Genomic DNA, 14206 nt, shown 5'->3' with positions numbered 1-14206 from the left:
GACGAGTCATTTAAACGAGCAACTATTTACAGATTATATTTACAGCAACGGTTTCAGCGTTGACCAGTTAGACTGTTCGAGTGATGGCGCCCACGCGCCTTGTTCAAACGACCAAATACAACACGCGTGTAGCATAATCCCCCGGTGGCAGAAGCGTCGCCTCGGAGCCTCTAAATGTTATCACTGGGAGGGTGATACTTCTTCAGTCGTGTAACGTGCACGATATCACTTCACTGGGAAGCAGATGGGGTGTCAGGGGCAATGTCGTAGGTGACGGGAGTCACGGCACAAAGCACAAAGCATCTACCTGTTCCCAGTGGTAGATAGAGGAAACCCACAAAACACGGAAGTAGATATTTGACGTCTAAAAGATGTCTTGAACGGCTAATTCAAAAGTCTAGTAGCTGTCTTGATCAAGACATTTTGTAGTCATGGACGTCTAAAAGTACTTCAGCAAGTCCTGCTAACGTTACGCTAAAAAGTTGGCTAACGGACATCTTGGCAAGAACAACCGAAGATTTTTATTAGACATTCCCTCTTATTTGTGTGGCAGCGGCTATAGTAACACGAGGTTTGTCTGCAGTTACAATTTATGTTAAATGAGGCATGGACATCAGAAAAAAAAAATGTTGTCAGATAGAGGGATGCATAGGTTGTTTTTTCCAGATGTGAACCATGGGAACAGTGTAGCACAGCCCGATTGGTCGACTAGTGCATTTTGCTTAAACCAATCAATTGAATGCCGCCCGTCACAATTATTTTGTATATAAACAAGATCTGTACTGTATGCCGATGTCATGCTGCCCCCTTTGACTGAAACAAGGATGTCACCTCTGCATGAAAGACATCACTGTTGACAAAACTTTGCCCTGCTGGGTCTCCTGCAAACTGAAATAGTTTCTAGCAGGGAAACATTTTACAGCGTAAGCTGTTATGGGCTCATTCCAATAGCCGTTCTGGCACGCGATGTCGCCGCCACCGTTGCACGACCCGACCCTCCGCCAGTTAACATCTAGTTAAGATGCGCCATCTAGTTAAGATGCATTCAAACGCAGTGCGCGCAAGCGCAGACGCTGAGATGCGATTCAGACGAGGCACGCAATCATGCGATTCCGATGCGAGATGTGCACCACGTGTTCTGGATACCTCTTCCAGCGGCTGTGCCTCTTCAGTACATGTTATGGCGTCTCCTCGCAAGGTACGAACCACTGCTGAAGAAGCGAATCATAGAGCTACGTGTGTGGCTACAACCAGGCATCATCGGGCTCAGCAGGCTGCTGTGCAGAGAGTATTACAAGCCGTAGCTCACCGTCAACGCCGGGCAGACAGTTCAGATCGTTCTCGTCAAAACGAGGCGAAGAGACTCTGTCGCGAAGACCCTGGTGTGCGTGGTGCTGAAATTGGAGCTACTCTTGAGCCGCTCCACCAGCTTACGCTGTGACTGTGCTGCGTGTGCCGTGCAGGCCTGTGACTTTTTTGTCAGTAATGTTGCCGTTCAGGCATAGATGACATCCTGGTATCAGTTACAGCCGGCAGAATAGCATTACACAAGTATACAAAACAGAATGCTGTGCTACAATGAATTCTTAAAAATAAAGAATGGTTCACATCTGAAAAATTCTTAATGGTTCACTATGCACACCACTCTATCCGACAATACAAATATTTTCTTCTGATGTCTGTGCCTCATTTAAAGGTAAATTGTAACTTACTTTGTGGGTGCCCCTTGTTAAGTATCGCCATATGCTTGCAGAGCATCACCAGAAATAATGGCCAGTTCTTTGGCATACCATCCATTGGTGAATTCCTTGTATATTGAATGTTACCAGAACTGAAAGATAAATTAGAATATGCTGTTAATTTTTTACACACACTGTACGATGAGCTTTTCATGCAGTGCAGTGCATAGAACATGACTGCAAGCTAAAATGCTGCAAGACATCTAATTTGCACCGTGTTACACAGTCAAACTTTATTACCTAATAAATGAGAAAAGATACAGAATGTGTAATTAACAAGGGTGACAAATAGCAACAAAGGTGGTCATGCAGAGATCTTGAAGGTGATTCCTGCCACAGCCAGAGCAGGCCAGTCTTTGTAGGAGAACACTGGCTGCCCACAAATGCTTTCTGTCGCAGGTCACACATGATGGTACTTGTAGACACAAGCAAGCAAAACCTGCACAGACAAGGAAAAAAAATGTCACAGTTTCGCCCTAAGGGCGAAGCAATGAATGCGATAGCAACACAGCAATGTCATACGCAGTAAGGTGAGCGGCTTTGGTAGCAATATGAATTGTAGTAAACATGAGCTGATTAAGTAAGCAGGTGTGCTGTGGCGTAAGTAGACCGACATGAAGAGAGACTCGATGACCACGAGAAGGCGCGTGTGAAACGGTGGTGTTGATGAGAAGCGCTTCCCGTGGGCAGCGCGTGCGAAGGGACACACCTGTAGCGCTGCACTGCCGATCTGGGCAGCATTGCATGTGTAGCGTGCGTTGGAAAATGTGGCCCGACTATTGCTAACTGAATGAACAAGCGTGGTGTGAGCGCGCACAAACAAACACGAATAGATCACACTGAATGACTGCAGACAACGACTGTCAAAACGCTGGCAGCAAGCATACACAGCGGGCGAAGGTACGTGCGGTCTATCGTTTCAACGGAAACTGAGCGGCGAATGCATGGCGCATAAAGGTCAGAGCCGTGTGGAGATAAGAGACGGTGCGGTCGAACGAACGACGAGCGCGGTTGTTGGCAGCGTAGAAGTGCGCCACCCCCCCCCCCCCCCCGCTCCCTCCGGCGCTGGCTTCCTGCTTCCTTGCTTGCGCGTGGGAGATTGAGTGCGTTCGCTCTCCGTGATAGCGCGCGTCCCCGCACGCTTTCGCTCGGGCATACAGCGCGCAGCGAAGATTTTATCTATAGGGAACCTCACAGCGACGGCGACAGCAGAAATCCGGTTGAAGTGTCCATATAATTGCTATCGCTATAAAAAGAAGCAAAAGAGGAAATGAGAATGTGCAAATTGGAACTTCAATTAGGAATATGTGCCAAGCAAGAACTGTGACTCACATTAAAAATAAATTTAAGCCCTCCTTTGTCTTAAGTGCTGGGCTCTTAAGGTATGTATGTGATGATGCTTAAGATTACTAGTATATTTCCTGGCACATAGTTATTAAAATGCAGAATAGAGTCGGACAGAGAAATGCCTTCAAATTAATATATGTTGTTTCATGGCTAAAAAGGCACTTATCAACTTGTCAAACAAGTCTGAGAGCCTCTCTGCAAAATGTAATCAGTTTAAAACAGTTAACCATTCTGCAGGTAAATGATCTGCTATCTTGATTAAAAAGTTAGATCGCATTTTATATTAAACCAAAAGCAAGTTTAGCATTTTGCACTGTCTAGCTGTTGCCTTTTTTTCATAGTACCTAAACATGACATAGTACAGGTTAAGCAGGTAGCACACAAAGGACTGGTGATAAAGTATCACAATGCAATGCTTCTGGGGTTGGATCAATCACTTTTGTTGATATATTTTCATCAGACCCTAATTGGCTTGTGAAGTATTGCCCTAACAATAACACGTCACCGTGGATGATCCCTCATTCAATATTGAAAGTATCTCATCATGTGATCAAACAAGAACATTACCCCATCTTAGAAGTGTTAACATACTGGTTGCACCAGAAAGTGCAAAGTGATTTGTAGAGGCTGCAAGTTCATCAGTGCATCTATAGCCTTAGGTAATTCTGAGCATCTGCATTTATTAGCAGTTGACAAGCCAATACACACAAAAAACAGTATTCAAGTAATGGTCCACCTAGCGAAAGGTTAAACGTGGCAGCCTGGTCAGAGGACTAAGAAAAATAAGTTGCTAAATTCTGATAACACCTTTGGTTGATAGTATTGAAATAGATGACAAAACAACAGCACAGGTAAAATTAGAGGTATGAAGTATTATGCAAAGCAGCCCTGCACACTACTGGAACCAACAGCATCATTCCTGTTTTACACGCACATGTGACAACACAATCTCAGACACATGCACCACCACACATCATTGTGCAATCCCCTCAGAGTAAGGTTAAATAAGTCTGCACAACCTACCTGCGATGATTCATTTGGCAGGTGCCAGCCAAGTGCTGATTGTGGTAGAGCCAAATTGAAGTTTGTTCTTGTATGGAAGCCTCGGCCGATGTCTTATCAATCCAAGCAGCAAAGCATACATCCTGCAGCACACACAAAGATGTGAAATTAGACTCCTTGCTGATGCTGTACAGTAAATTCATGTAAAGAAACTAAATCATACAGAAAACCTTTTAGAATCAAGAACTCATCACCTACTGGCTTGAACACATTTGCGCATCGAGGTGCAACGTACACTTTTGTTGCAAAATTTCACTCATGTATGAAATACTGGTGAATGATGAAACAACAGAGGTAATTTGTGAGTGCTTACATAGTATTGGCTACCTACAGTTAAGTTTTGGAAGGCTTAAGGAAACTAAGTAGTAGTAGAAGTAAACTGTGTGCTGAGAAACTGAATAATAGTGGCACCTGATAAGGGACCAGTGCAAACAATTTTAAAAAATGTTCGTTTGCTAAATGCTAGATATTTTACGTGAAGTGCTCCCTAGTCTTAACCCATATACAAAACACTGTGAAGATCAGAGAGGGTAAAGTACATTGGCTTACACTGATCACAATGATGAGGTCCCGCCATTCAGCTAGTGCCAAGAGACAATACGTACAGCCGTCCATACAGTGAAAAGAACAAAATAAGAGTATCAGGTCAGTTGAAAGACAGATATGCGATTACAAATGAGATGAACCACAGTTATTCATTAATAAATGACAAGCAGTCATGATTGCACTCCCAGATGAAGCACGTACTAGGCTATATGTGTTGCAGCTTATTTTTAACAAAGCACCAGTGAAATTTTTACATCAGCAGCCGACTGCATTTGGCATTGTATAAAACAACTGGGAATGCTACAAGCTGTATAGTGACATGCGCGTGCACGCACGCAAAGCTGTAACGTACCCATGCAAGAACAAAAAGACACAAGATAGGACGAGTACAGTCTGGCTCATGATTATGAGCAGCGTGACCTCTCTGAATGCACTCCCTTCGGTTGTTTCATGCCACGTTAACCATAAAGACAAACAGAACCCTCGTATAAAAAGCTGACAAAAACCGGCAATGCAGAAGAGCCCAACCATCTATAATTATCGCGGTTAACACCTAAAAAAAAATTTGGACATTGTTGACGAGAAACAAAGTGCAAAGTATTTCACTTACCGGAAAAAGTGTTATCCAAACGTGCGACGTACGAAGGCGCATTGAGAACGAAGACGGTGAACGCAGATCCCGCCATTGTGGTAGTAAGCCCACAGAAAACCCAGTAAGCCCATAGAGTATATGTTACTCTATGGTAAGCCGTCGGCGAAAACAAACAATACAGCCGATACTTCCTGCCTTTCTGCCTCCCAGTGTTGCCAGCACAGAATGGGATGCCTGACAAATTTAGAGCCTGTCTACTTGACTACCGTCAAAGTGATCGCACTGCGGTGGCTGCTCTGTGACACCAATCACTTTGACACCGGCATTCCGCTCCAGCTGTCAGCTCCTGCATATTGCGCGAGCATGGAATAGTGGTTTCCAGGCCTTTTGTGTGCGCACTGAGTTGAAAACGATAATACACTTTTGATTGTTGAAGTTTTGGTTTGAAATTATTCAACAATGAAGCCAGCTTGATATGTTGCTTCTTATGAGTTCGTTTATCTGTGGCGTCTTTTGTTCGTTAACGTCGACGGTAACCGTAAACTTCACATTCTGTTTGGCATTTTATGCACTTTTAGACAAAACATCTAAAAAAGGTTTTCAGTTAGACATTCTGAATGCGTTTAACAAGATAGACTCTGGTAACAGTAGTAGTGAGTTGTTACCACAGATAGAACATATACTACTATATTTTAGGCGCTTAGGCTATGTTTAGAAGATATTCTATTTGCAGTCTTGTCATAGACCAAGACGTCTATAGCTGTTTGTAACCATTTCAAGATGTTTTTAAGAGGATTTGTGTTTCGTGGGAAGGGCCAAGTAACTCCAATCCAACCCGAAAGAATGGCTCTGCAGGAATGTCAAGTGGTTGAAGGTACCCGGCAGGGAGCGTCGATGGTGTCTTGCATCACTGGCATTTCTCACACGCTGCTACATATCTTCGAATAGAGCGAGCAATCCCTGGCCAAAAGAAGCGTCGGCGGATCCGGTCAATGAGGGCAGAATGCGTCATCAGAAAGTCGAGCCTGAAGGTCAGGTCATGAGGGCAACTGGTCAGCACGGTGAACAGGACTAGAACTTGGCGGCCAGCAATTCCTGAGCGAGCAGTGCACATACCACTGACGGGAACATTGGCGCCATCGGTGACGCGTATGGCTCAAGTGGTGGCAGGCGTAAGAACTTTTTCGAGGTGACGACATAGATTAGCGTTCATTATGGACACTTGGGCTCCAGTATCAACCAATGCCATCAACGGAACACCATCTACGTCTACTTCAATCAGGTCCGTGTTCGTGAGGAGCATGAAGGGAGGATTTTGACAGGATGAACGTGATGCAGCACTACCTCCAAGAGCTGCATGGCCAAGTTTTCCGTCCGGCGGGTTGGCGAGGAAAAGTGGCGTGGTTGGGGTGACGGGGAGCGATGGCGCTGAGGCATCAGAAGTAGGGTACAGACAGCGAGGTGATTAATGGCGAGCATCGGAGTATGGGCGAGAAGCAGGGAATGAGCTCCAGTATGGCAGCATCCAGGGGGTGCGGCAGTGGTGGTATATATGACCAAGTCGGTGGCAGCGGAAGCATATCAGTTTGTTGTCTGGGGTTCGCCATTCAGCAGGATTGCGTGGTCTGGGAGCGAAATACTGGTCATTGCAGGTTGTGGCCATGGGAATGGGTCTCAAATTAGGTTGGGAGACAGAGCAGGTGCTAGGGACGCCAAGGTTTGCAATTTCTTGCCGAACGACTGCTTGAATAATGGAAATGGTTGGAGGCGCTTGATCAAATGTACCATCAAGTGGTCGTGGGTATAGTGGGGCCGGATTCGCCTCTTCAAGCTCTCAGCGAACGATATGCATGACGTTCTCTTGAAATGGTCGTGTGGCGGTAAGATCGGAGCAAGAGGATGTGGCAGGTGTGTTTGGGAGCCAGGAAAACTGTGGGACGACGCGGCGGCTTTTGGCTACCTCGAAGCGGCGGCATTCTTTGACGATGGCTTCGACAGTCACGAAAAGTCGCCGCGTCGTCCTCGTCCTGCGCGTAACATTGTGGTGGAGGTGAAACGTACCCCGCACATCCGCCACAATGTTATGCGAAGGACGAGTCAATTAAACGAGAAACTATTTACAGATTATATTTACAGCAGCGGTTGCAGCGTTGACCGGTTGGATTCACAGCACGAGCCCAGTTCGTTCTTCCTCCGCTTTGCTCGAGTGATGGTGCCTGCGCGCCTCATTCAAACGACCAAATACAACACGCGTGTAGCAATATTAAAGTATTTAGGGTGCTCTGAGGCCTGCAAGTATTTTGTTTTTCTAGGGTTTAGAGGTCCCAGAGCTTCATTTAGTGCAAAAACCGAACAATTGAAAATGCAATGTCAGTACCCCTTTAATTAAGCACGCCATCATCATCATCATCATCACATGGAAATCGATGGAGAGGACACAGCCACGAATATCGCCGATGCCACTGGTCCTTGAATAAATGTTTCCATGATTTTGTAGCATTTCTCACCGGCGGATGTTCCAGTGTACTGCCGCTGTGCGGTTTTGTTTATGCCATTTGTGCTACAGTTCAGTACTCCCCATTGTGGTACAGCGTTCGCTCAAGGTGGATGTCCGATGAAAAAATTGCTGTAGACCTAACACACATGTTGGAATTCTCCATGTGAAGCAAAATTTCTTAGTGAAGGGGTTAATTAAATTTCATACAACTAAATGTGATGCATATAGTAATTCATTTTGATCCTATGTAATACGTAATGTCATCAAATTAGTATGTTTACCATATTTTCTGGTCTATAAGTCGCACCTTTGTATAAGATGCACCCCTCTCAAAATGGCAGTTTTTCCGGAAAAAAACGTACATAAGTCGCGCCAGTGTATAAGACACACCTGTTCGTTCGGTAAGCGATTTAAAAAAAATTAGTGACATTTCACTCCGTGAATGGGCGTCACGCGCAAGGGTATGGGTGCCATATATTTCCAGTCCAGGTGCATTTCTGCCATTGTGGTTGCCGCGATGTTCCGTATAAAGTCCAAGGGTGATCGATAACATCGTCTTCGAGCGCCATAAGCTGTATGTGCGAGTGAGAGCGTCCGACGGTGAACGGAATCGCGGGAGGGGGGGGGGGGGGGGGCGTCTTGTACTCTGGTAGCAACTGCATAGTTTGCGCAGCGGCACGCGCCGTATCTTGACAGCGATCTGCAGATGCAACGAATTCGGCGTCAGCCGACTCGCAGTCGACTTACCGTCGCTTGCGTTAATGTTCCGTCCTTCTCGCACGGCTCTCGGGAACTCGATCACGAGAAGAACGTACCCGCCACCTCGATAGCGTGCACAGAACCCGTAGCAATTAAGTCAACCAGTGAGCTTCGCGTGGCCAAAACATCGAATCCAATTTTGAGGGCAGTTTTTCCGGAAAAAGAACGTACATAAGTCGCACCGCCGAAAAATTCATTAAAAAAACGCGTCTTATACACCGGAAAGTACGGTACACACTGCACTGGTTGAAACGTTAGGTCGATGCAACATTTATAATGCACTGCACCATTCACAAGCTATGCCCAAATGCAACCAATAAATCATGTGGATGAGGAGTAAAATGTCGATGGTGCGATGTCACGAGTATGAAGGCGATGTATGGTGCTTGTTGAGGGAACAATGGTGATGACAGCTGTATACGAGAAGCATGACACATATGTAAATACATTTAAGGATTCTGTACCTCTTCTGTCACACTGGCACTTAGCCATTCTGGAGGATTGGCCAATAGTCGGCACATACCCAGTAGCACATACCCAGGCTGCGGAGCACTTGACCGAGGCGGCGGTCAGACCTGCGATGTGGCAGAGGGTGTTGAGAATTTCTGGGCCCGGACAGGCCGCCACTGGAAACTGCCGCATTTAAAAGGAAAGTGATCGCGTGTGCGGAGACAGACGGAAACCCGCATCACGTTCAACACGGTGCACCCTCTCGAGTGAGGCTAGATTAGCAGGGCTATTTGAGGAATTATCAGGCATTTCCTGGGATATTATTGGCTTTAGTGAGGGGGTTAGAAGAACTGGTGAGGCTTATATAGTGCTGACTAATGGCCACGTACTCTGCTACAGAGGTCTTCCAAATGAGAGAGAATTCGGGGTAGGATTTCTAGTCCATAAGAACATAGCGGGCAACATTGATGAATTCTACAGCATTCTTGAGAGGGTAGCAGTCGTCGTAATAAAGCTGAATAGGAGGTATAGAATGAAGGTAGTACAAGCCTACGCCCCAACCTTCAGTCACGATGATGAATAAATAGAGCAGTTTTATGAAGATGTTGAATTAGCAATGAGACAGGTGCAAACTCGGTATACTCTTGTCATGGGCAACTTCAATACAAAAGTGGGGAAAAAGCAGACTGGTGAGCAAGCAATTAGCAACTATGGCATCGATTCTAGGAACACTAGAGGAGAGATGTTGGAAGAATTCGGGGAAAGAAATAGGCTTTGAATAATGAATACCTTCTTCAGGAAGCGCAGCAACAGGAAGTGGACCTGGAAAAGCCCTAATGCAGAAACAAGGAGTGAAAAGATTTCATACTCTCTGTCGATCCTAGCATAGTGCAGAGTGTAGAAGTGTTAGGTAGGGTAAAGTGCAGTGACCATAGGTTAGTGAGGTCTAGGATTTCTCTCAATTTGAAGAGAGAAAGAGTAAAATTAGTCAAGAAGAAACAGGCCAACCTAGACGCAGTAAGGGTAAAAGCAGACCAATTCAGGCTGGTGCTCGCAAACAAATATGCAGCTTTAGAACAGGAAGAGGAAGACAACATAGAGATAATGAATGAAACCGTAACTAGGCTGATCTCAGCAGCAATTGAAGTGGGAGGTAAGCCACCAAGGCAACCAGTAGGTAAGCTCTCACAAGTAAAAAAGGACCTAATAAAGAAATGGCAAAACATGAGTGTCAAACTCGAGAGATCAGATAGGATTCGCTGAACTGTCAAAACTAATCAACAACAAGAAAGTAAAGGATATTATACATGAAATTATAACGTGGAAAAGATTGAGGATGCAGTAAAATATGGATGCAGCATGAAATCGCAGTGAAAAGAAAGCTTGGCATAGGAAAACGCAAGATGTATGCACTGAAAGATAATCAGGGTAATATCATCAGCTATTTCGATGACATAGAAAAAGCCGCAGAAGAATTCTATACTGACCTGTACAGTACCCAGAGCAGCCAAGCTATTTCATTCTAAGTAGTGATGAACAGGATACAGAGGCTCCTTCTATAACTAGCAATGAAGTTAGAAGGGCCTTGTAAGACATGACCAGGGGAAAAGTTGCTGGAGAAGATGGAATAACAGTCGATTTAATCAAATATGGAGGAGATATCGTGCTTGAAAAGCTTGTGGCCCTTTATATGCAACACCTCACGACTTCAAGTGTACCAGAAAACTGGAAGAACGCCAACATTATACTAGTCCATAAAAAGGGAGGCGTTAACGAACTGAATAATTATAGGCCCATTAGCTTGCTTTCAGTACTGTATAAAATATTCACCAAGATAATTTCCAATAGAATCAGGGCAACACTTGACTTCAGCCAACCAAGAGAACAGGCTGCCTTCAGGAAGGGATATTCTACAATGGATCATATCCATGTGATTAATCAGGTAATTGAGATATCTGCGGGGTACAGTCAACCTCTTTATATAGCTTTCATAGATTATGAAAAGACATTTGATTCTATAGAGATACCAGCAGTCATAGAGGCATTGCATAATCAAGGAGTGCAGGTGTGAGGGCTGGACGTGAAGGCTAGGCACGTTAGCGTGGTATGGCAACTCGAGACGAAATAACTTCTTGAATAGAATGCGTTTATTTCATCGCTCAACTGAAATGTGACCACCCGCGCCGGCGGGAACAAGAGAGAGAGAGAGAGAGCAAGCATAAGAGCCCGGCCTCACTTGGGCCTGGTCTCATGTAGGTGTAAAGGAGGCGCCGGAGGTGGCGCTAGCGATCAGTTAAGCTAATACGGGTACTAACATATACGGGCGCTCACACAGGAGGCATACGTGAATATCTTGGCAAATATCTACAGATTCCACAGCTACCTTGATTCTCCACAAGAAAAGTAGAAAGTTACCTATCAAGACAGGGGTCAGGCAAGGAGACTTCAATTTTTCCAATGCTATTCACTGCATGCTTAGAAGTATTCGAGCTCTTAGACTGGGAAGGCTTAGGAGTGAGGATCAGTGGCGAATATCTCGGCCACCTTCGGTCTGCAGATGACATTGTCCTATTCAGCAACAATGGGGACGAATTACAACAAATGATTGAGGACCTTAATCAAGAAAGTGTAAGAGTGGGGTTGAAGATGAGTATGCAGAAGACAAAGATAATGTTCAATAGCCTAACAAGGGAACAAGAATTCAGGATGGCCAGTCAGCCTCTAGAGTGTGTAAAGGAGTACGTTTATCTAGGTCAATTACTCACAGGGGACTCTGATGATAAGGAAATTTACAGCAGAATAAAATTGGGTTAGAGTGCATACGGCAGGCATTGCCAAATCCTGACTGGGAGCTTACCACTGTCATTGAAAAGAAAAGTGTACAATCATTGCATTCTACCGGTGCTAACATATGGGGAGAAACCTGGAGGTTAACAAAGAAGCTCGCGAACAAGTTAAGGACCGCACAAGTAGCGATGGAACGAAAAATACTAGGCCTAAAGTTAAGAGACAGGAAGAGAGCGGTGTGGATCAGAGAACAAACGGGGATAACCGATATTCTAGTTGACACATAACGGAAAAAATGGAGCTGGGCAGGCCATGTAATGCGTAGGATGGATAACCGGTGGACCATTAGAGTTACAGAATGGATACCAAGAGAAGGGAAGCGCAGTCGAAGATGGCAAAAAACTAGGTGGGGTGATGAAGTCAGGAAATTTTCAGGCGCAAGTTGGAATCAGCTAGCACATGACAGGGGTAATTGGAGATTGCAGGGAGAGGCCTTCATCCTGCAGTAGACATAAATATAGGCTGATGATGATGACCCAGTAGTACAGTCATGGACAAGCTATCCTGAAATGACAGAACAACAACCGAAAACTAGCACTGGTGCTGCGCAGCCACGAGAACATGAATCAACAATGACATAAACACTGCCACGAGATGTAGACAGGCGTGCCTGTGTCAGTGGCATAATTGGTGAGCGGACAGTCATGTCTTTGTTGCACCTTAAGCCATTCTTATGATCCATACGTGAGTGCTTTCTTTTATCGCAATGTATTATTATGCAAGATATAATCGCCACTGTCGTGGCGGTGTTAGCTCATTGTTGGTTCATTTCCTCGTGGCTGTGTGGTGCCTCCAGTTGTTTTCGGTTGTCACTCCGTCATTTTAGGTTAGCTTGTCGATGACTGCTCATAACCAGTGACATACCCAATGGGCCAAGAATTGGGTAGCCTGAAAATATCAGAAACTTAAGAAAATCAAAGGAGCTGTTAATATCATGTAAGATCCAATACCATTAAAAGGTATGTGGTCTGTGTTCCTAGAGGTGCCTATGAGCCAACATTATATGTATAAGTTTTATGTTGTGATTGATTGCTTTACTAGGCAGAACAGAGGTGCGCTTTCTAGCACTACTGTGTCAGTAAAACGTCCATGCTATATGCATGAACTACTCAGGATGACACCAGTGTGGGAAAGGGCAAGAAGGAAAAGCTTCGCTTTAAAAAGAAGCCTCAGATTAGGTGAGATTACACATTGCTTAGCATAGTTGTTGATGGTCCCACTTTAAAAATATCTCCTAATAAATGAATAAATGTACTGAACTGCTGACAGAAAATTTGCTTATCAGTCGGTACCTTTCTTGCAATGCTGCATGATCGGATGAGCAGATTCGGTGGTGGGGATAACTTAAACAATTTTCAGATGTTCCATGGCTCAGTCATGCAGAAGAGATTGTCCTCATTAGAAGTAGAAAGACCTGTTGGGGCAGGTCATCACTGTAGCTGCGGTTTACTCGGAACAGGTCCTAGGATGTGGTTTTGTTCACATGCCCTCGTTCCACACTCTTTATTTATTGCTTGCTCAAAGCGCACTAAATGCGCAACGGCCTGTTGCAGGTTGAAATGGTAGAGGCGGCGTTATCCCACAATATACACACAGTGTAACTATTCTATTACAAATTTATAAAACTAGTTTGGCAATTTTTATCCTGAATGCGGTATGCCTATATAGCTGGCTACTCTGCATTTATAGAGAAACTTCATATTAGTTTTAATAACTTCTATTAAACTGGCCAGGAGAACTTCATTCTACCTCGGGACCTCACCGATTTATGACATGACATTCATTGCAATGAACAAGAATAAATCCTGGACACCCAGACAACACAATGACATCCTCAGGACATCCTGATTACATACAATTGAGTATGTTTGGATGTCCTCAGGATGTCCCCACATGAGCCTCAAAACATCCCTATCAAATCCACATGTCCGGCCTCAGCACGTCCTCGCGATGTCCTCGGAACGCGTTCGACGATCTTTTAAGTACGTGTTCAGGACATTTTAAAGACCTGGGCATTCGCTGCACCCAGTAAAATCTTTGATTTTGTTCACTGAAGTTACCTATTTTCCATCCACTACTAAGTGAGAAATTCAGGCTTAAAAATACAACAGACACTTACTGCTTGACAGAGCATACCTTTGAGCCCCGTTGCACAGGGCTCGGTATATGGCCACAGGAAATGAAAATGTATACCCATAGCGATGCACACAAAGCCATTTTATTAATTTCACTTAATAACGGCGCATGTCACGCTGACGAGAAAGGTTGAAAGTCGCGTGATAAAGCCAGGATACTTCACGGCTTGAAATGTCTTCATCCGAAAACACTGAACAGTGACAGCCCATAATAGACACTGAAATAAATAAT

General features: G+C 44.8%; 1 protein-coding gene across 2 annotated transcripts in view; it reads left to right on the top strand.

Annotated features, from left to right (window-relative positions):
• Positions 1 to 14206, top strand: part of LOC119436275 (diacylglycerol O-acyltransferase 1-like) — a 215378-nt gene that overhangs the window by 195168 nt on the left and 6004 nt on the right. The gene's annotated exons all lie outside the window — the stretch shown is intronic.

The sequence above is a fragment of the Dermacentor silvarum genome, chromosome 1 (assembly GCF_013339745.2).
Source record: "Dermacentor silvarum isolate Dsil-2018 chromosome 1, BIME_Dsil_1.4, whole genome shotgun sequence".
Taxonomy (NCBI): Eukaryota; Metazoa; Arthropoda; class Arachnida; order Ixodida; family Ixodidae; genus Dermacentor; species Dermacentor silvarum.
Note: the sequence above shows the minus strand (reverse complement) of the source record. Positions and strands in the feature narration are given on the sequence as shown.